At 36.7% G+C, this 26,782-nt stretch overlaps 1 long non-coding RNA gene across 9 annotated transcripts in view; it reads right to left on the bottom strand.

The window, feature by feature from the left end:
* Positions 1 to 16,119, bottom strand: part of LOC116486857 — a 37,535-nt gene extending 21,416 nt beyond the window's left edge. For 8 of the 9 annotated variants that reach the window (XR_004253012.1, XR_004253009.1, XR_004253006.1 and 5 more), the window contains exons 1-2: positions 14,577 to 15,391; positions 2,540 to 2,591 (exon numbers count right to left, since the gene is read on the bottom strand). This is a non-coding gene — a long non-coding RNA (uncharacterized LOC116486857). The other variant, XR_004253011.1, reaches the window with a different exon arrangement.
* Between the last annotated feature and the right edge of the window lie 10,663 nt (positions 16,120 to 26,782).

Genomic DNA, 26,782 nt, shown 5'->3' with positions numbered 1-26,782 from the left:
AAAAGAAAACATGGTGGCTCAGGGTAAATATATACTATGGCAGCAGAATGAAAGCTGCCCTCCTGAGACATCTGGTTGTTGCTCTACTAATGACACTGTTCATGAGAAAGTGAAGTGATATGCCAGGAGGAAGATGAAAAAAGAAGAAAAAGTCAAACTTCAAAAACCAGGGAACCACTCCCATCACCTGAAGCTTAGACCACACACCTGAAAGGGAGTAACCCACATCCAGTCCCAGCAGAGAATGAACATCCTTATCTCCCTTTCAACTCCACCAGTTTGCAGTCATTTTATATACTTTTAGAAAGTGCTTGTAAGGGAGGAATTGCTTATTTATTTCCTGCTCTTTTAATTATTATGGTAACCTGTGATATCAGAAGCCTTCATTAGTCGCAGCGTAGCTCCTGCATTATTCTGTTTGTATCTCAGTTGGAACAGTTTTTTCTTCATTTCCCAGCCCCACCTGGGACTGCTTGCTCTGTTCAGATCCCAGACAGCCATCTGAACAGCCCTCTCTGCTATAGTTGTGTGTGTGAAGGAGGAGGAAATGCATGGGTAGCAAATGTGGGAGTAAATATGTGATCTGCTATATTGTTTCAATGGTTATGTATAGGTAACATGCACAATATTCATACTGACTTCTCTTTAAATTAATCCACAAGTCAATAACTAATTGCATACAGTACTCTAGTGTCATCTACACAAGTTAAGATATGCCCTGAAATACCTGATTTTTAAGTAGTTACTTGAAAGACAAGAAAATCCTCACTGGCTATAGACTTGCTCTAAGTATCAAACTACTTCGAAGCAGAAAAGAAAAAAAAAAAAAAGCCTTACATTGTAGACTATTATTGTAAACCACTCCCATTTTGACAGACTGAAGAAGAGAAGGCAGTACTGGGGCAAGGAGCAGAAGGGCTGTCCCATCAGCTGCTGCATACTTGCATCAGCCTGCATGGTACAGGAGCATCTGTGCTGATGCACAGCCCCTATTTCCTCGAGTGGAATTTTCCACACTTCTGTTCTTGAATCAGAATGTATCTTCTTACAATGTGAAATTACAACTTACGTAATCTTTCTGCTGTACATACAGTGGAGCATGTATTTTTGCTCTTCAGCATTTCACCACCACCACTTAATCTAAGCATATACCTTAACCCTCTTATTTTAACACAGATTGATTTCACTGGTGTTAGGGAACTGAGGTGTCTAATTAGGTGGTCTAACATATTTATGTGATTCAAGTTTATGAAGAAATGGAGATAGTATAAAAACAAGGAAAAGATAACTATTTTTTGGTATACCTAAAGACAACTTTTCTGTATCTCCATACTAAGAAACCTACTTTTATGAAACAACAGTGTTATTTCATCTTGAGTCAGAGCTCTAAGAAATCTAATGTAAAGGAACTCAACACAAGAAATTCAAGGCAGATGACTGAGGAAAAAAAAAATCCATTTTACATAGAAAATATTTTCTGGATACTTCTTCGTATAGATACCATAGAAAAGGTTTTATTTTATATTAAGTAATTAGTGAGACAAGCATCTCATATAAGTTCAATCTTCTTAGCTAGGAAAAAAATATTGATTTTAATTTTAAAATTGCACCAGAATGTTCTGCACAAGAGGAAAAATAATTGCTTTTTACTTTGAGAATAATGCAATAATAAGATAAATGTTCAAGGGTGAATCTCTGCTCTTCGATGAAGCCATCATAGCTGCTTTAAATAGCTTAACAATCTCTTTCTGTATAGAAACTGTAGTCATGGCAAAATTATGCTGTGGAAAATAACATCTTGTCAAACAAGAATACCATGTTTACCTACAAAATCCACTATCCTGGCATGCAGTAATTGTATTTTATTTTTCCTTCTGTTTATGTTCTTGCAGTGCTTTCATCACCCTTGTGGTTCTGTGTATCCTCCAGCACTGTATTAAGCAATGTGACTGATATCTGTCATGTGTACTTTAATTCTTTCTTAATTAGCCAACAACTCTATCAGACTAAAATCAGTCATATGGTATTACCATCCACTGCATGTTTTACTTTGTCTCGTGTTTCTCTTTGTAAGGTAGTTTGTAAGTCCCTTTGCTTTATCAACAAAGTAAGTCTATCACTGTCTAAAGAGGAGAGAAATGAAAAAAAATGTCCCAGTTTGACAAATAATCTTGTAAACTACAACTAGTAAAACTGAAAGAGGAGAGTTAGAGGAAAGAATCACTTTCAAATTAATCTTGTCAAGCCAGAATGGTCATTTGCAAGTTTCTGCTACAAGTTTCTGATGTCTGAACTTGTCTCAAATATTTCCTTAAAATTGTGAGTTATAGGTCAAGAGAAATAATCTCTTCTGACAGAAATATCAACTCATTTAATTTTTGAAACTACTATCTGCATATGTTAAGTTTATAAGTCACAGATCTCAGGATTTGTAAAATCAAAGCCTTCCAAACTCAGCATAAGAAAATAAAAATACCAAGACTTATTCTTCTTTTGATGAGAGTCATTATGTTAACTCTGAAAAATGCTCAGAGCTTACCTTCTTGTTATACCAGTCATTAGTCCACAGCTATCAGCTCCACAGGGATTCCCTAAACAGAATACAACATATTAAAATTAGCAACACACCAAAAAGTCAGTATGTTAAATTAACCACTTCAACATCAAAGAAGGTATTATATAGCAATAGTCAAGGAGGGCACACTAAGTAAAACTAGCTTTTAATAACTTAATAAAATAATCCTATATAGATACAAATTCCCATCTCAATAAGCAGATTCCCATCAAAGTTAGAACTGACAAAAAGATTTTTTTGAGAATTCTATTAAGCTGCATGCCCTAGTAATTAACTCCTTTTTGAAAGGATTTTTATTTTTCCAGCACTCAAAAAAAAAAAAAAAAAAAAAAAGAAAAAACAAACTTTATCACATTTTAAAAAGGTTTATCTTTCTTCCTCCAAAAAATCCCTCAAAAAGCAAGTTCGTCTTTCTAATAAATGGAGAAGCTCCAGCTAGCAACAATGTGCTAGTCTTCTACTCTCTTTAATCATACAGCAACAGGTATTTTAAAATTGCTGGCTTCCATGTCAAAATATGGAAATCTAAATCATTTTCTTAAAGATTTAAAGTTTCCACATTCCTGGCTAGTGGAACTACCAGTGCAAAATCATTAAGATGCTTCTGAAAATCTCAATGTCTTTTTAAACCTAACAGATGTAGATTCTTCATTCTAAATGCCTAATACTTGAGATGCAACATTTACAACCAGATAGCATCAAAAGGCTTTTGCTTTGTGAACAACTGCAGAAGTACTGATGTAAATAAATAGGCAAATCCTAATTAATCTGAAACAGTCATGTAAAGAAAATATTTCAATGCTACTCCAAAAGCATAGACTCTGTGAGTCTTAAGTGCTAATTGTTATGTCAACTTCAAAAAATAATCAAAAAGAAGTAAAAGGACAGATCTACTATGGTGTGATTTCTAAAAATAGACTAGTAAATAATACTGCTACTATAGAGCAGTCTAACACAGAGATTTATGAAATTATTTTGATTTAGATGACACTATTGTTTTCTACCATTAACAATGTGGAAGTAGCTAGAAGCTATGTGCCATGCTTCAGATCCACAACAGAAAAAAAAAAAAAATCTGCTTCTTGGACAATCCAGAAAGCTTTTCCCTAGCTTTACTGGGGAGAAGGTGATGGACTGCACACCCCCATACTTCTTGCATGCTACTATGCTATTTTGAGAGATTCTGTGAGTTTGGGAGCTCCTGCTCTAGTGGATCCAAGATTTATTTTTTCCCCGTACAAAGTAAAATACAATATCTGAGCATCTATGAGTACACAAAAGAAAACAGATAGATAGATTTGCAGACATACAGGTAAAAATCCTAGGTTACTGTGTGCATCATACCAGACTTAAACCATTACGTTCTATCACAGACTTCTGAAAAATTCTTACTCTTCAATGCATCACTCCCAGTGCTTTCAGTATGTTATCTCCCTTTGTCTCCCAACACTGTTCCTTTTTCTTTCAACTTATTAAAAACATACGTTACCTTTAGAAAAAGCACATTAAGAACAAACACTATTAAACTATTTCTTAAACAGTAGTGTTGGCAGAGAGATTAATTTTAAAAATTGCTATAAAATAGGAGATGAGTTGCAAACAACATAGAAGGATCTAGGTATGCAAATTAGGTGACTGTGGAGTTAAGTTGTCAGTAGGATACAACCATGAAAAAACAGATGTCGTCTAAGGATGGACCAGTTACAGTATTTCTCATAGAGAAATGAAAACATCTGTGCTAAAGCACCTGAGAGCTCCTGCACAATTTTTTTTTCATCATGATCATGGAAGATAAAACAGGTAAAGAACTGCAGTGATTACCAGAGAGAAGTCATCTTAAGAACAACGCTGCAAAATTTTTACTTGTTTAGTCTAACAAAAGCAAAAGCTGATACAGAAAATACTTATTCTCTAAAAACACAATACAATGGTAAACAGTAGGCAGGGATAAGAACTATTTACTCTACTGAACAATGTTGGCACAGAAACAAATGAGTGTAATTTGGCCATGAATAAATTTAGGCTGGAAATTAGAAGGTTTCTGACCAGAAAAGTGGTGAGTTTCTTGTACAAATAGTGGGGAAACATAATAATAATTAAAAAATAAAGTTATTTAATGTTGAGTATTGTTAAATTCATGAAACTGCCTTGTGTAACTAAAGAACTGTATTTTGATCGTCCAGGAGACAGTTTCCAAGAATTATGCTTGCCTGTTTTGTAAAAGCAAGGGCAAAATATATATATATGTAATTATATAAGAATTAAATCACATTTATGCATGTTGTTAGAAATAGGGCTTAGGAAAATGCCATCCATATGTAAATGTGTCTGTAATTAAGTTTGTGCTTTGCTACAAGAAAACAATTTAACTTGATAAGACAGTATCATATTGTACTCCAGTGTTTGGAAGTTGATTTTTCTAAATGGAAAGATGCAATCTGTCACATGCAGATTTCCTTCCCTCCTTCCTTCCTTCCTTCCTTCCTTCCTTCCTTCCTTCCTTCCTTCCTTCCTTCCTTCCTTCCTTCCTTCCTTCCTTCCTTCCTTCCTTCCATAGTTTACCATTCTAATTCTTTTATTTTGCCTTGTTGTATTCTTTTAGTCTCTTACATTCTAGAAAATGCTTTTATGAGGTCAGCAATGAGAGACAGCTGGAAAAAAAAGTCTACCTATTACACCAATCTGACCTCATTTGGCTACTGGTTTCCTCAGATAAGCATTTGTTGTTAGTGTAAAACAGCATCAGGAAAAAGAAAAAAAAAAAATGTCAATTGCTATGGAAAGACATAGTCTGAATATCAGAAAAAAAAAAAAAAAAAAAAAAAAAAAGCAAACATAAAACAATGTTTGAGTTTTGAGTTAAAATAATAACTTGAAAAATGTTGTGAAACTAATTCCACAAACACAGAAGGAATTTGCTGAAATTGCAGTTATGAGGTTTGCCTGGAGACACAACATGAAAGCAGTGCTTAGGTTTTTTCTCATGCTGCCTGTCATGCCCATAATGGTCTCCCTGTTAATGGCCAATAAATGTGGTTCACCTAACACTGTAGTGGCCCTTGAAATTCAAAACTGTGTTATGCCACTATGCCATCTGAGGAATTATTTGTTTGGAAACTGGACTGTATCCTCTCATCAGCAAAGCCAAGGAGCAGAAAGAAAAAGAAAATATTGCAAAATCAAAATAGAGGTATTCCCCTATCTGTGTCAAAATATAAACAACTGACAGAATCCTTTTGAAAACAGTGAAAGGATTACGTATGTGTATTTGAAAGTCATGCCAAAATTCTTTTTGCAAATGTATGTGTGCAAATTAATATAATTATACATTTATTTTCACCTTAAATTGGTTATTTATATTCACTCTGTAAGCCTACTTACAAAAGATTACTGTGGAAGAAACTGTAATCAGTTGCAGTATGCGTAAGCTATTAGTTTATAGGTGATACGCTCATCAAATATTCTGAAAATACATCAAAACATAATCTAATAATATATCAAATGTCCCATTGTTAGTGTACTTGACCAGAGAGTGGAGGAATTTAGCTGTACCATGTAGAGGAAAAGGGCACATACAAACTTCCCACCTTGCTGATCAAGGAGAAGCACAATTATGCAGGATGGCTATAACAGGCTTCACTTCATTTGCTGAAAAAAAATATAACAGCCCTAATAGTCACAGAACCAAATTAAATAACTTTAGAATAAGAAAAAACATGTACATGTGATGAAGGCTTTTTTTAGTGAAAAGTTGGTTTATTGACATTAATTTGATTGATTTGAGTTTTATTGAAATGATACAAGATTTTGATTGAAAATTTCCAATACTGGTTTATTTTTGCATGTCTACTATCATTGAAATATGCTGTTTCTTTACTGAAGAAGATGTGAACGTCTACCTTTTTTCCAGCAATCAAGCGCAAAAGTACATGTTTGGAAACATGTTTATGGACAGCTACAGAATAGATTTCAGGATTAACTGTCTGAAATACAGCAAAAAATAGACACTTCCATATTTCCATAATTTTGTTACTGGCTGAAATCAAGTGGTGCAAAGATGTAGTAGAAATAATGCAAAATAGTCAAAAGCAAGAAACTCAATTTTCAGTTTACTTTAACTCAGCTTTATATGAAACCTTTTTTTCTCTTCTTCCTTCTTAACCACTCCTTAGTCATAGTTACTAGCCACTGTATGATAGTGATAGCTTTTACAACTAACAGCTAACTGAAACTACAGGCCTGAAGGCCTCAGTAAGTTTTTAAGAATAAAGAAGTCCACCTCATTAATTATTTTTATTTTTTTTTTTGTCTGTAGTTGTTACTCAGGTACCAGCCATGATGTTGCAAGCTTGCTGACAATTTTCAAGTTTTTTCTTTACTTTTTTTACTTTTGCTTGGGAAGTACAAATGAGATACTTTAATAGTGTTATGTCCTCTTTTAAAAGGACATGTTTCTCATTAGGAGTTGTTATTTCTCCTTGTATTTAGTGCTTAATGGCCAAAATGATTTGTATATTGAAAAGTGAAAAGGGACTTCTAAGGAATGCATTTCCCCTCTTTGAAGTCTGGTCTGCCCATCCCAATAGCACCCAATCAGCAGATGGAACTTTTTAAGGTTCCACTGTCACTTGTAAGTGAATAGCTTTTCATTTAGCTTTTGAAATTGAAAGTACAATTCCCAGGGAGAAACAAAGAGAAGCTACTCTTAATTGACAGGTTATTTGTGTTTCTGAAGGTTACATATGTTCAGCCACAATGGAGGAAGAAATGTAACACTGAGTATAATCAGTGCTCAGTAGAGCTTAGGTGTCTCTCAGTAAGTTCTTCTCTTCAGTGATGGTGAAGATGTCATGAGCTGAAATTGAAGAGTGGCAGGGATCCTAAGAGATGTTTTGGCATATACTATCGTATACTAGGTAGAGTATTCTGCTGAGGGTAAACCTTTAGAAGTAATAAAGATCAGATTTTGGTCCCATCCCTTCTAATTTCTGCCTTATGTTTCATTTCTTCCCCTCATTAGCCCCCTCATAGCATTCTCTTTAATATAGTTAGATGTTATCTAAATTTATAATCTCCAGGTTCTAAGACCTTTTCATGTATCTGCTGTGATGCAAATGGACAGGTGAGATCCAAAGTTTTGGTCCATGTAGTCCAACCTCTGAAAGAATTAATGTTTTAACTGGCAAACTGAGCTTAAGGAATTAAATTAGCTAGTAGCATGGTTCTGGTTTCCATCAACATTGAGGGTAGTATGAAATAGGGGCAATGAATGTATGGTTTTAGGTTAATCTTTGGGTCAAACTACTTTGAATTTTTGGCAGGTCCTTCTTTTGCCTCTGCCATTTGGTTACATTGAGTTTTGAAGCAAGTTTTCCTAGTGGACTACATTCGAATCCAACAGGAAAAAGTAATATTTGGGAAGCTATTAAATAAGGTTTCAGTAGCTTCTGTAGTTTCTATGTGCATTAATTGTCAGAAAACGGAATAAACCAATTTGGGAGTAGAGAAGAGTATCACATAAAAGTACTTGCAAATGGCAGTAAATCCTTGAAGATGGAGAAAAAAAGTAAACATAACACGCTATTTAGAAACTGGATGAAAAACAATTCTAAAATAACTAGGTTATTGATCTGCCATATGAAAACCGCATTTCTCATTGTGCAAAATACACCATGTTCCTTCATCTAACTTTGGTCTCAGCTTGCTCATTTAAATAATTTTCTCATGCAGACATAGCAAGATTGACTGAGTGCTGGATTATGAATGAATTCAAATGGTCTTATGGCTCTGATGCAGTTCATAATCATAATTTAAAACAAATGAACAAATAAACAAAAAGACCCCTAACCTTTATGATTATAGTTAGAATAATTAAAACTCATGTACACATAATAGGAATATTCACAGATTCTCATGATCTAAATTGTATGTTTGTCTAAACCAACAAGTTTCTCTACTTCTGATATTCCAGGATATATTATTTTATTTACTAGATTTCATATTTGTCCTTTGAAAATACGTCTCTTAAAAAGGTAATGTTGTTTCTGTGGGTGATGAAAATGAACAACTTACTCTGAGTGAAAAATCTAGAAACATTCCTATTTAAATGGTAGATTTTATATATAGTGACCAACTTTTGTGTGTGTATATGTCTATATGTCTCTCTCTCTATATATATATATAACACAAATACAGAATTAGGATATTCTTACTGTTCTTAAGGAGAAGGAATGCATAATAAAGTCATTATTTACCCAGTTATATGAAGGTGTACACATACAAATCTGTATGTGGTTTAGGCATAGGAAGCGTATGCAGGTAACTCTAACTTCTGTTAAAGCCTTTGAGTGCTTCTCGTTTACATGACATTGTTCTCTGCTGCTTACAATCCTGCCAGACTTCTGTCATTCAGCTGGTATTTTCTATGCAGAGCATTTGCATCATGTTGCCTTTTTCCTATGTGTTCCTTTTGTTGTTGTTATGAATTATTAGCATGCCATTGCTTGGAAGCTCGTGGCCTTGCCCCTATTTAAAAATACAGTAAATGTTCTCATGCCTGCATGTCTGGAGAGTCTAGTAGAGGTGGAGAACAATGAAGAAGATGTTCTCCCTGGGAGATATACCTATTGGTTTCTTTATGAAAATCCACCCATGATGGGGTTCTTGGAGCTGCCTATACTTTGAAGGCCAGACTGGAGCAATAAAGAACCAGCCTCATACCACAGAGCTGAAAAACAAAAGCTCAACTGGAGGGCAGAAAGGAGAGCGTAAAGCAGAATGGCAAAGAAAAGTCTGTTTAGAAAGTATTAGTATTGACTAGCCAAAGACTGGGAAGTAGGTTCAGAAGTGATAGTGATAGCTGTTGTAAAAGGTGTGGGAAGCCCAGGGAAGGTGTTTTGCACGTGCAGAGGGATTGTGACAAAAAAAGTCAGTATACAAAATGGAAAAATGCTGAGATGGAACAAAAGAAGCAACAGCATGGGGCAAAGAACTTACTCTGTGCTCAAGACAAACACTCTAATGAGCAGCAATTCAGTATGTTTGTCCTCATCTCCTGGGGAAACTAATCCTTGCTTACCACATAACACTAGTGATAGCAATGCAAATTTCCTACAAGGTTTTCCTCTAATACTTGTCTGTACATTATCTGATTCATATTTGTTAATGAAATTATTTTCATGACGTGTCCTGTAAGATGAAAGAACTGTGTTTAGATAATCTTAATTATAAATAAATAAATAAATAAATACACCGATATTAAGGTATCAAGTATTGTCTTATTTGGGACATACAATGTGAAGTACCAGAAGGTTATATTTTTGATTCCTTTACAGAGAAATGCATCCTATGCACATCCCCTGGCTTCAAATGTTGTTGTGAGAGCTCAGTACTTCAGCAATTTAGACACAACTGTCAACCATTTGGAAGATGAAGCGCATATCATAAAAAAGTCTGTTTTAAGTGATTGCCTAGCACCAAGTTCTGTAGCAGAGGAAAGGTCACACTCTACCTCTTAAATATAATAAGAGAGCCATTGAATATAAAAAAAGATGAAACAGTATGCAATTCATAACCAGCTCAGGCCTCTCAGCTTACCTGACAAAGACTGTCCCTCAGGAACAGGTAGCTGATAAGTTTAATGCTGATAAGATTTGAAGAAAATAATTCCATCTTAGAAAAGGAATTTAATCCATGCTGATTCTGTGCATAATACCAGCCATGCTGTGTCACTTAGAGGAAAGGTGAAAATAATGTTTTGGCTTTCCAGTGTAAATGGGATCTAGCTACTCAGGCTAATATGAACTATATGGTCAGCTTAGAGATATTAGATCTGCAGGGCTTAGGTAGATCCCCTTTTCCTTCCAAAACAAAACAAACCAAAATAAAACAGTATTTAAGCTGTTCTCGAAGAGTACTACTCTGTATGAATGTCTATGTGAATAAACATATTTGAAATGTATTGGGTTATGGAAATAGTTTTTCTCCAGTCTCAGTATTGATTGATAAGTTGAATTTTCTAGGTGAATATAACAAGAGCTGCCCACAAACACATAGAAACTAAAAGTGTACCTACTTCTCTTTAAGTAATTAATAACTATGTTTTATTTAACTTAATAACTGTATGGGTAGTCACCGATCTCAAAACCTCTCTGCATATCTCTCTCTCCCCTAGCCAAACAACCAGGCAATTCCTACTACGAGCAGAGGATGTATGATCACACCTGTTCCCCAGTCTCAGCAAAGTTTCTCAGCACTTACTACCTACAGGTGGTATCGCTACAAGTCAGAAGATTGGATGGTTTCTTTTGCCCTTGTGCCATTTGATATACTTTTTGAATGAACATAAGGAGCAAAAGAAACAGAAATTGGTAAGTATGAGAAAAGCCTTTTCTATTGAACATTTCACTGTGTATAACTGAGTATAATTCAACTGTATATTCCCTAGTGCACAATATCTGTAAAATACTGAGTATAAGTGAACATTACAATGGCAACCTAGAGTTAAATCAAAACAAATTGGATTTTGTGTGTGTGTGTGTGTTTCTTTTTCTTTTTCTTTTATTTTTACTTCAAGAACATTTCCCAACTTAACATTTTCCACAAGTGCTAATTCATTGTGTATTCAGGTTATGCATGTCAAGTCACAGATTAAGTATATTGTTGCAAATATGCTTTTGGATAAAATAGGAAAGGAAAGGAAAGGAAAGGAAAGGAAAGGAAAGGAAAGGAAAGGAAAGGAAAGGAAAGGAAAGGAAAGGAAAGGAAAGGAAAGGAAAGGAAAGGAAAGGAAAGGAAAGGAAAGGAAAGGAAAGGAAAGGAAAGGAAAGGAAAGGAAAGGAAAGGAAAGGAAAGGAAAGTTTTCAGGCACAGCTGGGGCCTTATTTTGAATTAATGTTCATTTTTAACTTTGTGTTCAATATGACAAATTTTAACATACGTGTAATTAGGGGGTAACCTGATCTTGAACACACAACAATAAACTCTATTGGTATAAGAACTGGGAAAGTCATTATCTTCTTTGCAATTCACATTTTGGAATCCATTTTCCCTTTCTGTCTGTCAGAAATCATTCAATTTTCAGAACTTTTGCTTATGTTGCAGTTGTGCAGATAAAATCACAGAGCAGGTGTATATGTTTATATTTCATTAAAAAAAAATAAGTGAACTGATACTGTGAGGTGCTATGCAAATATTTTAAAACCAAAGCTTTTTTGTTTTGGTTTGGTTTTGCTTTTTGATAGTGTGTATAATATAAACTGAAATGGCAAAATCGTTTACCTCTATCACATCCTATGGTTATCACATAGCATCCAAAAGGGGATAAGCCACTTACGTATTTTAACTGTGTTTATGAGCTCATTTGGATTTTCCTCTGTTTAATTCTGAGTTTTCTGCATTGGAATGGTTGTTTTGGAAATGCTTCTGTTATCCTTTCAAGTCACTTTGGTCTTACTTTATTCTTAAGACTTTTGTCTGGGAATAATGGTGTCAATTTCATAGCAGCCATATTGCAGAGGAATCTAGAGATGCTTTATACATACTTATCAATAATGCATTAATCTGCATTCTCAGGGGATCATATTTCCATAGGCAGCTATATTTAATTCAAGAAATTGTAAGGTGAAAAACGAACAATTAAACAAACAAACAAACACAACAGACCCTCCTACTCAGGGCTTTTGTCCAAGCAGATACAACCATTACAGATCAAAACGTATGTGTTGTACAGAAGCTAATAAGAATTGCTAACGTATTGAATACAAATATTATGAACAGATGGTCAAGAAGGTCTCTTCCATTTGTAAATGATCCTATCCTGCATTGCTGGTTTAACTGTATGTTTAGCTGAGGTAATGTGTCCCAGTGAACAGAAAGCATCTTCTGCTCAACATTATGTCAGCTATAGTGGCCTGTACCCTTATAATCAAAACAAAGCAAGAAAACAAACAAACAAACAAAAAAGCCAGGAATAACTTTCACAAAATATTCATAATGGAAGAAAATGAATCAATGCATTTTTTATATCAGTGGCGCAGGGCGTCTTGCCATTAACCCTAGCGGTAGTAGAATGGACTCCCATATGTTTTTTATGTGTCTGACTGAATCACAATCAGTGCCTAGATGTAGGTGAGGGCGTGGATCCAGCAGAATACATCAATGGAATTTTACTCAAGTGAATAATTCTGTTTAATGGGAAACTTAAAGAAGTGGTTTGGCCCTAATTTTGCAGAATCATTTACAGACAAGTAAAACACAATGCATTTTTGTGCATAAGCACAAAAATGGACTAATATTGTATTGCAATATAATGTAGATTAACTGTTGAATCACTATTGCTAAAATTTTTGGCTTTATTTTAGAAATTTAATATTGTAGGTTCTCCCATTTACTTCAGCACATACAATGACACAGCTTAAACTCTTCAGCTGTAGCTGTGTCTGATTAGTGATAGCCATACTAGGAAATACATTAGTGGTACAGTTGGCTATATTTTAATGCTTTTTTATGGGGTAGTATTGCTAATACTCACTTCATGATCCTGTAGCTGAAAATGTTTTAATGTTTTTTTACCTGATTAGAATGTGCAATATACCCTACAGGCAGCCTGCCTTCTTTGAAACAACCACCAACCCAAAATGCAGGTCTTACTCACTGAGGTTCTCAAACTTTTTCAGAGTACTTCATAACAGAGTGAGTCTCACAGACAACCTCACCTCCTGAGGGCACTCTCCTAAGATCCTATGGCAACTACTGAAGGCACTTACATTGAGAGACAGCATTAGGCCTGACCAGCACTGAACATTATAAAGATGAGGCCAGTACAGAGCAGTAGGAGAAAGCCAGTGGCACATTAAGAATTCAGAATACAGAGTTAGGAGATGCCAGAGTGAATCATAGCACAATTTGGCTCAGGCCCTGAGATAAACATTTCAAGAGCATTTAAACTCCTTATTGTTTCTGCTTTGCTGCTGTTAATGAGGATATCTAGTGACCCATGACAAGCCACTCTCTACAGACTGTCACGGCAGATAAGACTGGTAAAAAAATCTGAACGCAAATGCTCTACAGAAATAAAATAGTTAACAGACTACAATTGCAAAACAGTATATGATTCTAAATGATTATGGTAATAATAATCACATAAATTCTAGCAGGTACTTGTATGGTATTCTTCATTCAAAATCCTGTTTGCATGATCCTATCATAATTATACAAGTATGTTATATTTATGTACACAAAATCATAAAATAGTTATCATAGAACAGTTAAACCAAAACACCCAGTTATCTTCTGAAAAGTTTAGTCTGAATCTCTTGTTTTATCACCACAGTATCATAGTATAGATTTTATAATTTCACTAGGGTTTAAGTCTTTGTTATGTGCAGATTTTTCTTTGTTAAGTTGTGAATACCATGTGAAAAATTAAGAATATATATTTAGTACTGAATAGACTGATTAATTCCAGCTGGTGTGGTAACTTGAGAGTATGTTGCCTAAGAAAAACAGTCTGCCAAATCACATTAATGAATAATCTAAAATTCAAGATTTTTCAATAATCGTATTTTGTCCCCTTTCAAATTCCCTTGTTATCACAGCTCAATCTCTAAAACCTTCTGTCTCTTCTACCTCAGAGAACAGTATTCATTTGTGTACAGGAAATTTAGAAATACAATGAACAGTGCTTTAAGAAGACAAAATATCTACAATCCAAAGGTTTCAAGAACATCGTTATTTAGGTATAATAGTTTCTTATTTAACAAAGAGTCAAAGCTGAATACAAAACCAATTCTTTGTGCAAAGCAATTCTGTAAGTGTATTTTGAATAAAGAAGTGTATTTTAAATATGCTTTCTTGTCCAGTTTTAACATGTACAAATACTGAAACACTTAATTAGATGTCACAAGATCATGCTTTATTATATAACTATGTGCTATAAACATGCATTTTTCCCCAAAAGAAATGCAACACAGTCATATAAATAAGAAGAAATATTGCTTACCTTCCTTAGCAAGTACTCCCTGGAGGCAGAGTAAATCTGGTTATAAAATGAAAAACAAGATTGAAGTGTACAACTCACACACATACAGACAGCAGACACAGTTGTCTCCATGAAGAATGCCTGTTATAGCCTTCTGTACATTTTTCTAACTTCTCTGTACTGTAGTTATGCTACAAGGACTCTATGATTAAAATTACATTGTGTAGCATAGGTATAGGCACCAACATACTGCATAAATGATTCTTACTGTTCCAGAAGTCACAAACCATCCTATAGAAAATTTACACCTCCAAAACAGAGATACGTTACAATCAAGCAGATTGTGGCAAAACACTGTGCCTGGCTTGTCCGTAAAAGTTGTTACTTTCAGTGATTGGTACATATTCACAAAGCATGCTATCTTTACATTTACATATGTACATGCATATGTACAGGCACGCATTTATAAACAGAGTCACAGCCTAGCTCTCACAACCTCTTACTAACTGCTGAATAGGGGGGAAAAAATCTCGTTAGGATTACACACAATCATTTCCCTTGACCATGGCTTTTGCATTCGATTGTCATGTCATGCAACCAAGACCAGTGATGCTAGAGAGCATTTATAACCCAGACACAAGCAATTATTCACATAAGGCACCGAACTCATTTTGGCTTCCCCTGCGACAGCACTGCTACTGCTGTAGCAGTGCAGAGCCGCTGTGCTGTTACTCATTTGCTGCAGTCTTTGTGCAGAAGTATACGTTATAAACAAATTAGTAACACAATGACATCCAATGCCCAGCAACTAAAGAAAATCATAGAGAATCAATCAGCTCCTACAGCAGGCATGTAGATTGGCTGTAAAACCATTTAACAGTAGATAGATTTTCCTGTGCTGTCGAAGTTAAAGGCACCAAAAGGAAGCATATACTAAGGCATTTTTGTTCCTCTGTGATATTGATCCAATGCCAGACGTAGTAAAGCACAATGGGCACACAGTCAGCCCTGGTAAATTAGGTAAATTGGAGATCATTTGATGGTATTCTATTGTTGCTATTGTAATCACAGTAATTTTCACTGGTAATGGTGCTTCGTGATGAAGTGCAGTTCTCACAGGATAATTGTAAAAGGTATCGAAAAATTCAGGGTGTAGCATCTGGTTTTAAAAGCTCTTCAGATTCAAATTGGCATTTTACTTTATCTTGAAAATTTATTAGAGATTCAGATCATGCCGGTTTAAATGGAAAGGTGAAAGCAGGGTAATTTCAATCTATGAATTATTCAGATTCAGACTGGTGAAATTGCCATCCATGAACTGATTCTCTGACAGTCTCTTTTGCAGAGCCTCCATTACGCTTGTCATTTTTATTTCTTTATCTACAATCTCTTTCTCAGTTACTGCGCTTGTCCCTTAGGGCTGTGCTTCACAAACCGAGTATTTCAAATTGGCAATAACCTAAATGTGTTGCAGTCTCAAATCACAGTCTCCACAGGCTGTCTTTTCCAAATCATTAAAAACCACATCCACGATGGTGTCTGTTATGCTCTTCGATTAGATGAATTAAAAAAAAAAAAAAAAGGAAGAGAAGAGAACAGGGCATCATATCGTAGAAGAGTTATGTTCCTGTAACAGTCCAGCAAATAAAGTGATGCTTTGTGTTGGTTCCTTTGTTGTCAGTGTAACCCATTCTAGCTGCATAGCATCACGCAGGAAGAAACAACTGTTAAAGCAGGCTGACTTTGTGCCCTGATTTCCAGCAGGAGCAGATAAGGGCTGCTTTACAGGCAAACTAATCCACGCAAACATACACTCAGAGACCAAGCGCAAGTAATAGCTTCTTACAGGCAAGAAAAAAGAAGTAATAGTAGTAGTAGTAGTAGCAGCAGTTGTAGTAATTGTAGTATTAGAAGAAGGAGAAGCGACTGGATAATCGAAAGTGTTTCGTTCTCACAGACTCCAACTGATACAGACTGCAGTCCCAGAGACTCTCCACTTGATGGCTGGTTGTGTCATTGCTAGTCGCCTGCTGCCCTGTATCCAGAAGGACTGGGATTGATTTAGTTCAGAGTCTGGTTTCTCATTTGAGCTTTGCTATACTGCTGTAAGAAATTGCGGCAATCTGTATTACCAATCTATACGACCCTGGGATGCTGGCACGGCTTCAGCAGTGGAGTGCCTGCAAAGGCCCCAGTCCGGCAAACAGTGACAAATACCATCATCTCCTTTGTCCTATGGCTGCAGGTATATCATCATGGCATAAAGAACCTCTTAGTATACAAAATGAGAGACCAGGCGTTCTTCCTCAGAGGCAGTTTGGGTACCGAGCTCCGAACAGTCCCTGTTCAGCTGAGAGCGCTGCCAGGCTGAAGCCAACACATCCAGGCTGCATGTCTGTTCCTACGCTAACACCAGGAAAATCTCCCTCATACAAAAAAAAGACAAGAATAAAAAATCTATGCTGCTTTGTGCCTGGGTCTATGCGTCTGCTTTGCCGCACTGCGACTAGAAAACTGCAGCACTAAGAGCTCTGGCAGTTGCGATAATGTAGAAAGCAGCAGCTCTGTGACACAGCAGTCAGCTGACTTGCAGTGTTATCATTCAATGTCCTCTATAGAATAAGGCCAGTTTCTAAGGTAGCACCAGAAGGATGACCTTGCATACAAAAATTGGGCTAGAAAGAGCGGCCGTACTCTTGTACACCTGCAAGCGATTTGGGGGTGATATGTACCATTTGCATCAGGAACATGTGGGTCTTTAGCCGTCTCTTTTCCCTTCCTCCTTTCATTCTTTACAAAACAGAACTTGGCATTTACTGAGCAGTTTTCCTCCTGCAGTGAAATAGTCAATATAATAGTATGCAACTGATTAAAACATTATTGATAGGTAAATTAGCTTAAAATTATTGGTTATAAACCAGATTTCTCAAAAAAAAAAAAAAAAATAGTAGGTTTTGGTTAGAAAAAAAAAAAAAGAAATGTGACTACAGACTCACTTCTGGAGAAGTAATGTGATCAGGTAGACACATCTGAATGGCAAGTCTTAATTGGCAAGAACCCATTTCTGAATTCCCATCTAGACATTTCACTACCAAGACTGATTTTCATGGCTCTCTGTAGCTCCCAACTAAAACCACTTGGAACATTTGGTTGCTCATGCCTCTGGGAAATTGGAGTGGAAAGCTTTAAAGCTACAGCCGGCAAATATGAGAACTGTTTAAAGTTCAGAGTCAACAGGAAGCAAGTGCCTTACCACCACCTGGGACTTCAAGAATTCCCTTGGGGAACGTGGGGCATGTTCTTGAAAAAATATCTGCCTCCTTAAGTGATACATAAAGCTAGAGCAGCTCCATCCAAAATTGCTATAAATCATCTTGCCAATCAGTTACAGAAAGAATTTATGTTATGTTATGTTATGTTATGTTATGTTATGTTATGTTATGTTATGTTATGTTATGTTATGTTTGTTATTGCATTGGCCTAGGACAGTTCAGCTTCAACTCATCTCAAAGGACGTGCCATACTTGCACAGGCCAGAACTAAATTGGTTCTCACAGTTACTTCTGGAGACTGTTCATTTCAATGAGACACTTTATAACTTCACTATAAAGTACTCATAAAGTCAAGTAAGTGAGCAAACGCTATACACCAAGTTGGTATCCATTGTTATAACTTTGATCTTGCTAAATTACATTAAAGTGGACATAATACAGAATTCTGCTATAATGAAGGAATTTGAACCAAAAAAAAAAAAAAAAAACCAGACAAGCAATACTAAAAACATAATAGTGGTAAAAGCTGTGTTGTATCTTTAAGGTGCAATTCTCTTAGACAATGCAGACAGTAGAGCACCCATGCAAGGACTGCACGTCCATTGCTATATTGCTTCAGGGAGAGAAATGTCTGTTCTCATGTGTATCCAGTTAATGGACGAGTAATATAGCCACAATCCTGTCACTTCCTTAATGATATTTTATTAAATGCCCCAAAGGCATTTAATTCCTGCAGTCAGCAAAATCAGCACAGACGTCTAGTGGGGAGATTCCTGCCCTCTCTCCTCCCCTTCACAAGTTAACAACCACAATCCTCAGTTGCCTGCTGTGCCTCCATAGCACCATGCATGTGGTATTCAAGAATATTTTTTCATACTGATATAACTCTTATAAAAACTATAAAGAAGCATGAAGTCTAGGCAAATTCCAGAAAGCCAACGGTGCCTGTTTTTCTGCTATGTATGGACTTGATGGATGATTAGTATTATCTTAATGGGTAGTAGTGAACCTCTTGCAGTGTCTCTTGGTTCTTCTCAGAGCTAGCACCAGAAAACTCAGGTGTGCTTGGAGGCCCCAGATAAAAGACAGGGAGAGAGGGGGAGGCTCTTTTCAGAACTGGCCATGATTCTCCTCTTCTGCTGAGCTCCTCTCCTTTCCTCTTTGGCCTCAGAAAAAACTGGGTGGATGTTCCTCTAACAGGGGTCTTTCAAGCAGCAGCCCTTCCAAAGCTAAAGATGGTCTGTAGATGGCAGAAGATGTGTTTCTACCAACCATTACAGCTGTGGGTGAGGACAGGGCAGGAAGAAGCACTTCTCTTCCCAACTCTGTGCGACCAGCTGATGATATAACGAACACAAAACTTCTCCCAAGATTTTTCCCTGTAATCCCATTGTCTCTTTGGGGATAGGCAGAAGTATTTTATTCCCTAAAAGCTCTGCAAAGCTGGAGTATATATCTTGCAATCTTTGCTGATGAAAGGGTGAAGGAAGCCAGCTGGCTCTGGCAGCAGTGCAAGGAGGAGGCAGGCCCTGGCGGGGTCAGGGATGTGTGAAATGCAGGATGGGGCATATCCACTGACAAAAGTTCAGGAACTTTCCTAAAACCCACATTAGTTTTGTGTTCTGAGATTGGCTTTTCACTTCAGTTTTCTTGTGTTGATGAAGGCTAATGTAATTTCCTGTAACATGTACAGAGCCCCTTTCCTAGTCGTTTCACCCTCCTCCCTCCTACCCCCCTACTCCCCAAGATTTTGATTTGGTTTTCTTAAAGTCTACTGCAAAAGGTTCAAAGTTCAGTGTTTTGATTAGTTCTTGGCTATGTATGCACATGTATTTACTATATTACAGTGCATTATGTTACATTAAATGTAGGGTAAGAAATCACACTTGGACAAATTCGGGAAGAGCAACTACAACATTGAAATTTTTACCTTGTTTACCACTTAATAACTCAAGGAACAGAACAGATTAAAAATTTGCCTTTTTTCTCTCCCCATTTTCCTTTTTATGAAAATGAAAATTGCATCCAAGCCCATGAATTGTATGCCAAGTTTTAGCTGAACTCAATTAGAAACAGCTTAAATATTAAACTGAAAACTTAAGGGCCAGTGACATTAAAGGGACATTCTCTCAAAGGGTCTTAACCATAGCACTGCTAACAGGATGTTGAATTAGAGCTGAATTTTTAAGGCATCACCAATTATATTGCACTTATTATGTGAAATTATGAACTCAAAACATTTTACAAGTCCTTTGGATGTTGTCTTCTCCTTCCCTAAACACATGCAATGCCACATTCATTCAGCTGCTACTTTTTTAAAATCTCAGAGCATCACTGCAAATTAGTAAGGCTGTTTTATGTTCTCTGCTTTTTTTCCCTGGTTGTTTTGTTTTGTTTTAATATATGTTGGTTATAGGTTTAGCCAATGTAGGTACTTAAGTGCAAATTTTTTAATCAGCTAATATTTATTTTCAATAGTCTTTCAACTTTACTGATCTCAGATTTTAGTAAATATATTTTATTTTAACTATACTATTGTGTAACCAAGTAACAGGAAATGCACTAATCTTACATTTCTTCCTACCCTTTATTAAGTGACCTAATTTTTACTTCCTTCCCTTACAAACCTTGGACCTTCAGGTATTAAAAATAATATACATAAATTGTAGAATACCTTCCCAACAGCTGGTTTTCTTAAGATTCAAGTGAAGTAGCATATTCACTACCACCCCCTTCTCCCTGCATCTTCAGTAAGCTTCATATAAGTCAAATCTATCGGGAGGAAAAAACAAAACAAAACAAAACAAAAAAAAAAAAACAAAAAACACAACAACAACAACAAACTAAACATCTTACTTTATTTAACATAATTCATCAAGGAACTGACTTTTCTAAAAACCTGTAATGCTTTCAAAACTGGTTCCTAAATACACACACCAAAAAACGACCCTATCAAGTGGGACTCAGACTTGAGATATAGAATTGAACTTTTACAGGATGCCCTTTGAAGACTAACAGGAGCTAATTAAAAATATAACTCTTGTCACAGAAGTGAAAGAGAATCCTGTGTATTTCCCAATCCTGCTTCTGCAAATTCTTCCTGCTGAAACAGCTGAATCAGAACAAATTGCTTGTGTGCAAGTTACTTCAACCATATGGTGGAAGAAAAAAGAGCCGTGTGCCTCCTCAGCGATGTAGTAAATAGGAACTACCTCCATGTGGTTTTACACATTTATAGCTAATGTGGAGACCTAAATGTGAAATCAGGGAAATGAAGTGAATTCGTGAGTCTCCCTCTGGGACTTGGGACTTATAACCTATTAAAAAGATGATACTCATTCAGTTAACAGCTAAATATTTTTTTCATTGGTGATTATTGTGCTATGAACAGTCTTTTTCATCCAAGTGAGAAGAAAGCTAACTGTGGAAAAAAAAAATGATATACATAAACTACTAACAATAACATGGATGGTTTTGATCCAATGCACAAGAGGATCAGTGTTCCAGGCTGGTGAATAGGATGCGACAGGAGTGTCAGTAAAGGACAAGCACAAAAGAGACATCTTTTTGTCCATGGCACATCATTGGTGTCAGTCACTAATGATCTGCTTGACATGTTGAGTACATAGCTCAGAATCTATCAACATTACATCTTTTTATTTTTAATTTTTTTATTTATTTTTTTTTTTTTTATCATTAATGGAAGTCGGTTCAAGCTTTCTGTGACAGAAATTGAGGCTTGTGCAGACCAGTGTCTGTGTGTCTTGTGGAAGATTAAAATTACATGTTTGACCTTATTTGGATATGGCATTTGATAATTCTATGATAATTAATCATGGAATAATCTATGAGATTATCCATGTGGGGCCTCGGTTTCTTCAGCTTTTGTTTGTGCTCCAATTGGTATTTCTGTTAGCTAAGAAAGACTGCAGTGGTGCCAGGGATGAATGAGGAAACAATCCTGGAAAGAAATAAAAAGCAAAAAATATGGCATAAAGTAGGGGAACCTCTATAAAAGGACAAAACTGAGTAAGTACACAGCACATATTGGCCAAATGCAGCAGGCTGCAGATAAAAAGCCATCAATCTGCTACAGCCCACCCAGAAACCTGAAATTCTCCCCAAACTTGCAGGACTCTAATCCTCTAATAAAAACAACTCACACCTATATCCAAAACCCTAAGACCTCATCAGTGTTTACATGTCTGTGTATTTTTGTGTGCTTGGTATGTCACATTAAAATTGTCTTTCTCTTACTAGACGTAGTTTTAACAATCACTGTTGGTTACAGTTAGAAAACAAATCCAATTTGTTCATTTAAGCCATTAAAATACACCGAGCTAAAAATAAAAATTGGATTTAAAAATTGCAAGTAGAAATAAGCATGCAGGGAAGTGCTAAAGTGAATGCAATCAGTTCCAGATTTAAAACAGCCTCCCCCCACACACACACGTCCCTGTTTCCACTACTGGGTGGTCACGGACTCATGGCTCTTACCAGTGGTTTTCTTTAGAGTCATTCCAGACTTGTGTTTTTCACTCACTCACTTTAAAATGGGCAGAAACGTAGGTATTAACTTAATTTTCTACAAGCTTTCCATTAAATTTCAAAACACTCCCCTAAGGAAGCAGAATCCTGAAATGGTGGTGGAGCACTTCTGACCAGTGAGGCAGTGAGAGTCTGGAAGACTCTTGCAGGCCCGAGAACTTGGGCTAGGGGAAAAAAAAATAATAATAAAAAAAAAATAATAATAAAAAAATAAAAAACTATTATCCTTCAAGATCTGATTTGCTAAGATTATAGAGGAGAGGATATAAAGTAAAAGGAGAGCACTGAGCTCTGAGGCAGTAGCAGTTGTGGGGCTTTCTGCTGTCCTAGCTGCAGTCTGGTTCCATGAGGGTGGATGGGTGTTGAGTGCACTTCTGAGGCACATCTTCCACTTCTGTGCCATCCAAAAGGAATCCAGCCTGTGTGCTTCAAAGGAACTCTGCAATGTCAACATAAACAGTGTAAATGCAAACAATTGGAAGATTTGCTTCAAAAGGACCCTCTTGATCCAAGCTAAAGTGATAATGGATCAACAAAGACTCCCTTCCAGACTTACAGTCAGTAGTAAAACAGTGCCACTTCAATGAGTCACTGAGGATGGATCTGCCACCATACTCCCAGAACAGTCCTCATGTCCAGAATCAGGCCCTCTGTGACACAGAACTGCTTAATATTATATCCAATAGCCTCAAAAATATCAGAACCTGGGGATTTTGTGTAAAATTCTGAATACAAATAATTTGATAATATTTCATGGACTGGTGTAATTAAATCTAATTATATGATCCATTAGCACAGTCACTTCATGTTTTCCTGTTCCCATTAAGGTACTAAATAAACATTCGAAAATCTATTGTATTTCTTCTCATTTTAACTTACATGTTTTTCACCTTTCCCTTCTTCGCACCACAGCCCTGGTGGCCACATGGCCCCCCCCTTTTTTTTTTCCTTCTCTCTCTCTCTCTTTTTTTTTTTTTTCCTGTTCTCAGGCACAATTTCAACTTGGTCTCACCTTTCCTAGCTAGAGGGGCAAGAGCTCAGCTGTGTCCCACCCATCCAGGTGTGTTGATCTGGCAGGTCCCAGCTTGAAATTCTCCTACATATATGCAGTGCAAGGTTCAGGAGCTGAACACCTTGCCTTGCATAGGATCAAAAGAAGCATCTAGCTGTGAGGCAGCAAGGAGATAATCCTCATCTCCTCCAAGGAAAAGACCAATGGGGTTAGAGGGAAGCATCCTATGAGTTTGGCTTGACCACAGGCAAACCTGCTAGGTCCTCCTGTATCATCCTCCTCTCTGTACACAGGGCTCCCTGTACCCCAGATGTCAACTTAGCTTTCCTAACACTAAATATCTATTTTTAATGAGATTTAGCAAGCTTTCTCTGCAAATAATCTTTCTGACATTCTAGAATAAGCAGAGCAATAAATCACCATGTAATGCAGGTTTCATGTTTAGTCTGCTGGGATCTATGAAGCTATGGTAACGCAGTGACTTAGTTAGAATTAACCAAATCATCAGCTCATTCACTAGCTTAATGGAAAACATTTTACATGCAGATTTATAACTTGTTTTACTGTTGAACCATAAGAGTACTTGCACTTCCATATGACTTTTATACTGCACGCAGCTTAGTTCAGTGCTCTAAAGCAGTGAACTTCCTTGCAGAATAAAGTACTCAGAATAAACAAGATTGTTGAAACTGGTCCCAATATACTGCTGAAGGCCACCTCTTATCATTTAGTTTTTAAATTGCATATCTTTAAAAGTAAGAAACAAGCAAGTTGTGGCATATACTACTATATAAAGGAATAAACATTTTCACAGCACTCAATCAAACCTGCATTAAACAGAGGTCAAACAGTTACCAGTATAAATGTTTACTGCCATGTAGCACCATGCAGAGCTGCAAGATAGCTTTAATGGTACCAAATACTGAAGGGAAGTCACAGAATCACAGAATTCTAGGGATTGGAAGAGACCTGGAAAGACCATCTAGTCCAATCCCCCTGCAGGAGCAGGAACACCTAACTCATGTCACACAGGAACGCATCCAGGCGGGTTTTGAATGTCTCCAGAAAAGAAGACTCCACAACCCCCCTGGGCAGCCTGTTCCAGTGCTCTGTCACCCTCACCATAAAAAGAAGTTTTGTCTCATGTCATGCAGATCTTGCACTCCTGTGAAGAGACAACATGCAAAAACTGAATGTTTTGCCAGTTCAGGGATGCATTTTGCTTTACAGGTCATGATTACTCCCTTAAAAAGTCCATGGTAATTACCCTCCATGCAGAACAAGTGCAAATTACATTCTAATTGCGCTTGAGGCAACCATGTAAATTCACATGTAACTGTCATCTTTTGTGTCATGTTTATATGTATTGTTGCAGTAACTCAGAGAAAAAACACAACCAATTTGTTGAAATTCTCAGTGGCATATTTCTTTGGTGCATGTGCGCTGGAGGACCATGGCTAGAGGATCATACTCGGTACACGTACATGGTTTTTCAGCAGGCCCACCCCACACACATTCAGCATGTAGCAGTGCACACAGTGCCTGGAGCACTGGCATCTGCCATGCAGATAAGGACCACACACCCAATGACCCTCACTCTCTATCTCATCCTTAACCTAGGAGCCTTCCATCTTTTGGGGGGGGGGGGGGGGGCGGTTTGGAGGATAACCCACATGTATGTGTCATGCTAAGACACAAAGTCAAGCAGGCAAACACAACATGCTCTGTTAGACAAAGCACCAATTGCTAGGACAAGGAGGATATCCCCGTGGAAATACCAGTCTGGGTTTACCCAGTCTCTTATTCTTTGTTTTTCATCAGCGTCTGCTGTTGGGAAACAGGAAACTGTGCTTGATGGACTCTCAGACATTCAGAGGAACTCCAGCACAATCAGACGTAGCACACAGCAAGCACACACCGATTAGCAGATGTGCATTCAAATCCACAGCGCTTTCACGAGCCATGTGAAAGCACTTTGCAGTCACACAGCTTACAGATTGCTGTCCTTTAAACTTTAAATATCATTGCATTTATTGGTTTTTGTAGTTTTATATGCCCCTTGCAAAGTCCTTTTTTCTCCTTCTATCTGTAAATCAAATATAGCTCAATCAAAACAAAATAAAACAAAACAAAAAATCTCTTTTTGTGGAAAATAAAAATGTGACTTTCTTTTTTGAAACCTGAAATGAATGATAGTGATTATTCTTTCCCATTGGTCTAACCAAGCCAAGATTTTATGTACAGTATTGATTTTGGTCTACAGTCTGAGGATGGAAATCACATTTCTGTGTGTATTTGACACTACACAAAATGCAGTGTATCTCTGATCTTATCTGAATCTATAAAGTGCTGTTATGCTAAGCAACAATATAGCAAATGATTAAAATATATATATATAAAAAAAAGTCAGCAAATGAAGCTGAACCAGTTCTTCTAGCTAAGCTGTTACATGCAATTAGCATTCATTTTGAATGGGTCCCCTTTTCCTTTCCAGAATAGCTTAAAAACTGAACTAGATGGCATCAAAGTAATACAAGCCTCAGTTAACAGATTTTAAAAAAAAAAAAAAGTCGAGTGTGTTTCTTCTTTGTGTTCATATTTCATTTTTATCACGTTCAAACATATGCTTAAAATGTGTTAAAGCATTTATATTAAAAGAGATTTCTCTGATCTACGTTAACCATTTTCCTGAAGGTTCTTTCACAGTTCTCCATCTTAATGAATAATAATAAAACACGTGATCCTGTTTCTGATAGTAATAGATTAATTCCCTATTGGCTGAAATACAACTGAGTCCCCAGCCCTATGCAAGCCAGCACATGTCCATAGACCAGGCACCCCAAAACCAAGGGGTTGCTGTGTACAGAACTCCCATAAATGCAAATTTCTGACTTTTTTGGAATAGATTTCTTTTTTTCCAGTTGATCTTCCTTGATCAAGTTTTTGGTTAGTGAGATTGTTATATGATTATTATTTATTTGATAATAAGCTTATTCAATTGATTGTGTCAAATTCAAGACCAAAATTCTAGGTCTGAAATACCATGAAATACAACTCTAGGTTTGAAATGTAATGTTAATCAATGAAAATATATTTTTTAAAAAGTGTATATTTACTGTACTATGAAATGAATACCAGTTTATATACAAATTAGATCTGTCCTTTGATCTTTTGGAAGGTTAGGATCTGCCCACCAGGCTTTGCTTGTTCCACCTCCAGAATGACTGGCAGTGTTCATCCCTCTGCAGCTTTGGGTGTGCAGCTGGTCAATGCACAGGACATGCCAAGGAGACACACACCAGCCTAAGGCTACCATGCACTCTACTTGTGCTTCAGGCTGGGAGAGGAATGGTTGGAGAGCTGCCAGGCAGAGAAGGACCTGGGAGTGATGGTGG

The sequence above is a fragment of the Aythya fuligula genome, chromosome 2 (genome assembly GCF_009819795.1).
Source record: "Aythya fuligula isolate bAytFul2 chromosome 2, bAytFul2.pri, whole genome shotgun sequence".
Lineage (NCBI taxonomy): Eukaryota > Metazoa > Chordata > Aves > Anseriformes > Anatidae > Aythya > Aythya fuligula.
The sequence above is the reverse complement of the archived record's forward strand: the minus strand, read 5'-3'. Positions and strand labels throughout refer to the sequence as shown.